Below are 3,985 nucleotides of genomic sequence, written 5' to 3'. Positions count from 1 at the left end.
TGATTTTGTTCTTCAGGGTAGTCGCTTCTTTGTTTTTTTCCCCTGAAAAGTTGTCTCATTTTCCCGCTTAGTACTTTGATTAATTTTGTAACATATGGACGGTCTGCTTAAAAAGGATTTTAACTTTTTCAGGCAAATTGAAATGGTACTTGCGGAGAAGCTTTTCTTGAAAAGGTGGGGCCATTTTATCAGTATTGGCCGTAGAATTTAGGCCGTCCCAGTTTTTAGTCGTGAGCCAATTGCCGAAACAAAACAATCCGCCATTTGTGATTGGCCAACTCGTAGTTGTTTTTGTAGTTTACGTGACCCGGACTTTGCTTGTAGGGTGTAGCTCAAGGGTAAAGTGCTAGCTTCCTGCTATTGGGGAGCTTGGCGAGGGTTTCCTATAAAACTGAGATATGTAAGTAGCTATGCGGTCCAGAGACATTTCACCTTTTGTTGTCGGGCAGTTAACTAACTGTTGTAGAAGTAGTATTGATATAACGATTACAACGAGGGTGGTACCCATATTGCTACAATTAAAGGTAGCGGACAGTACTCCCATATAGCAATAATGATAAGTAGCGCACAGTACAACCGCCAATACAACCAGACAGTGTAATGACCGGATTCAACTACCGTGAAAACTCGTACTGATCTCTGTTCAAAGTGCGTGATGTTTTCATGGTAGTGATTTGTTTCCTTTGTATGACATTGTAAAATTCTTTCTGTAATTTAATTTGCTGGGTGTGGTTGACTTATGTTTAACCTTGAACATGGATATAAAAACTCCGACAATGAATTATTTTATCAGTTCAGAATTGGCATTTGAAATATAATGATGCATTCAAACAAAAGGAATATTGACGAAAGCTACACGCAAGAAGTAAGTTATTCTTTTATATTCATAGTGGGATAAAGAAATTAATTCTACTAAAATTTATACAGACCCTATTATAGTTAACAGATTGTTAAATATTTTTTGAACCTGGATCTCCAGAGGTCGGTAAAGAGCAATATCAAAACATAAAAAAAAGTATGTAAACATTGCATTTAAATGGCTTGCGAGCTTAGCACATGAGGTAGATCATACCTATTTTTTATTCCGGTCCAAAGTTCCCCACATTCGTTCCCCACCAGCCCAAAGTGCCACAATCGTCCACCCCCTCCCTCCAACATTTTTTTTTTATTATTTTTTTTTACATCTCTTAGAATGTCATGAAACACACTTAAAACAAAAAAAATTCATATTTAATATTTTACAACTTAAAAATGGGAATGATATAGATATGTGTCGCAACTTTTACTATTAGAAGAATAATAAAGTTTGTAGTGACCAATTTTTTTTTTTTTTACTTTTTTTTTACTTTTTTATAACTTTTTTTTACTTTTTTTTTACATCTCTTAGAATGTCATGAGACACACTTAAAAAATAAGAAATTCATATTGAATATTTTACAAATTTAAAATGGGAATGATATAGATATGTGTGTCGCGACTTTTACTATTAGAAAAATAATTTTTTTAGTAACCAATTTTTTTTTCCTGACAGTTTTTTTTTAATTTTTTTTTCAACTTTTTTTTACATCTCTAAATCATATCAGAAATCTAGAATGACACTTTTAATTTAAATTTAAAAAAACTTATTCTTGTGCATACTATTGATGAGGACTGATGGTTCTCTTTCTAGATTTTTTTCATGAAAAACAAACTTTTTTTTAGGAATTTCCAGAGCTCCCCTCACCAATTATGAATATAATATGGGGTGAAGCGACTTCAGTAGTCAGTTCAAACTGATCGACGGTTATGCAAAATGGTCGTAGGTTTAATCCATTAATACAATCAGCATTAAACGTAAACCACCCAATAGCCAACTATCCAGCTGTCACATCCAGCATCCACAGCAATATGCCACAACCATCCGGACCCATCATACACCAGCCAATTGTCAACTGGTCAAGTCTCACATCCAATACTCACTACAAGATGACACAACCCCTTGGATCCATCATAAACGAGCCAACTGTCAACTGGTCCACTGCCCCACTCAACATGCAAACCATACTCCCATTCCATAAAGCTGATGTACTCATGGAACCAGTCACCTCTCTCCGTGATTACGTAAGAAAAATTGTATCTTCTCTCTCTCTCTCTCTCTCTCTCTCTCTTATCTCTGTATGTCTATCTCGGTGTGCGTGTTATAAAAAAAAAACAAGAAAAAAAAAACAGAAAAAAACCCTCAATGTCAATGTTAGGATCTAGCATGAATTAAGAATTAAATAAAAAAGTAATAATAGGGTAGACAAGGCTCGCCTCAAGTGACCGGAGTGTTAGTAAGTTAACTGTTTTTCAAGCAGGACTCCAATGGGTTTTAATTCCGTCTTCCAAAACAGATATTTGTCTTCACAAATTTGAATAAATTTGACACATTCAACGTTTAGAAATTCTGGCAACAAAAAGAAAATTACATACAAATGACTTGCTCCAATTTTAATTGAAACTTTATAGAATGAAACTGTAGCGAAAATGACAATGTGAAAAGAATCTCGGAGTTATGGTTACTCCAAAAAGATAAATATCAATTTTGACCTGACTTTGGCGGAAAATTAGTTCATAGCTAACTGGCTTGCGACCTCTGAAAAGCTGTATGAGTATCGTCCTAGTTTAGAGGTCACTTTGCCACATTTACCTCTAACCATTAAATTACACAGTGCACACAAAATGAAGGGACCCTTTTCTACTATTGCATTTTTGCACGCAAATATTAGGAAAGTTGGGAATGTCAGTGGATCTCCTTTCTCTGGGGAAGGAGTTCCAGAAACTCTCAAAGGTGAAGCTTTTAGGGCCAGATTCTCGTGAGCGGTTCTGCCGATCAATATGGAGAGAGGATTTATCGTCTAGTATCTCTTCAGCTGTAGGGATACATCTGGACTATGCATGTGATTAGGCTATAAAAGGGAATGTACTCCTCAATTGTTGTAAAGGATTTTTATAGTGTAGTAAAAGAATATATTTACATTATACTATTAGGTGGCATTTATGTAAAGTTGTTTATTTTTATAAAATCCTATTTAGCTAGTATTTTTTTGTCCTGGCCCAGTTGGTTTTTATTTATGTTTGAGCCAGGAGAGGGGGGGGGGAATCAATTTTGCCTTTGGCACCACCAAACCTAGGAACGACCCTGAATGAACGTTATTAAGAAGACAAACATAAATAAAAACCAACTGGGCCAGGACAAAAAAATACTAGCTAAATAGGATTTTATAAAAATAAACAACTTTACATAAATGCCACCTAATAGTATAATGTAAATATATTCTTTTACTACACTATAAAAATCCTTTACAACAATTGAGGAGTACATTCCCTTTTATAGCCTAATCACATGCATAGTCCAGATGTATCCCTACAGCTGAAGAGATACTAGACGATAAATCCTCTCTCCATATTGATCGGCAGAACCGCTCACGAGAATCTGGCCCTAAAAGCTTCACCTTTGAGAGTTTCTGGAACACTGGAGAGTTTCTGGAACTACAGTTTGGTTCTACTAAGTCTAAAGTCGTATAGTGTAAACTCAATTTAAGTGTTCATCTCAGTTCTATTTGTAACACGTTTTTCAGCTGTCTAATGCAAGCTGAAAAACGTGCTCCCTTGTCACACCGTAATTGTTGCAACCTCTCCTTTAGTCTTATTGTTGAAATTAAATTTAAAAAAATTAATTTTTATACTGAAAGTAAAGAGCAACATTAAAACTTATAACGAACCCAAAATATTCCCTATATGATGAAGCCTGCCCCGTCTTCAATACCCCTCTCTTCACGCTAAGGTTCTTATGACTTTTAAAAAGGTTTAGGTTCTAATTGAACGGCCCTTACGTCTCAGGAGTTATTCGTAAAGAATTGGACAAAAGATCGATTTTTTCTGTAAAGAGCGGGATATAAAGAAGGGGGTAGCCCCCCCCCATATACGGAATAATTTATCTCTGTTTTAGGTTTTAATGTTACTC

Source organism: Artemia sp. Qi Xiang Cuo, chromosome 4 (genome assembly GCF_049724085.1).
Source record: "Artemia sp. Qi Xiang Cuo chromosome 4, ASM4972408v1, whole genome shotgun sequence".
Classification (NCBI taxonomy): Eukaryota; Metazoa; Arthropoda; class Branchiopoda; order Anostraca; family Artemiidae; genus Artemia; species Artemia sp. Qi Xiang Cuo.
The sequence above is the reverse complement of the archived record's forward strand: the minus strand, read 5'-3'. Positions refer to the sequence as shown.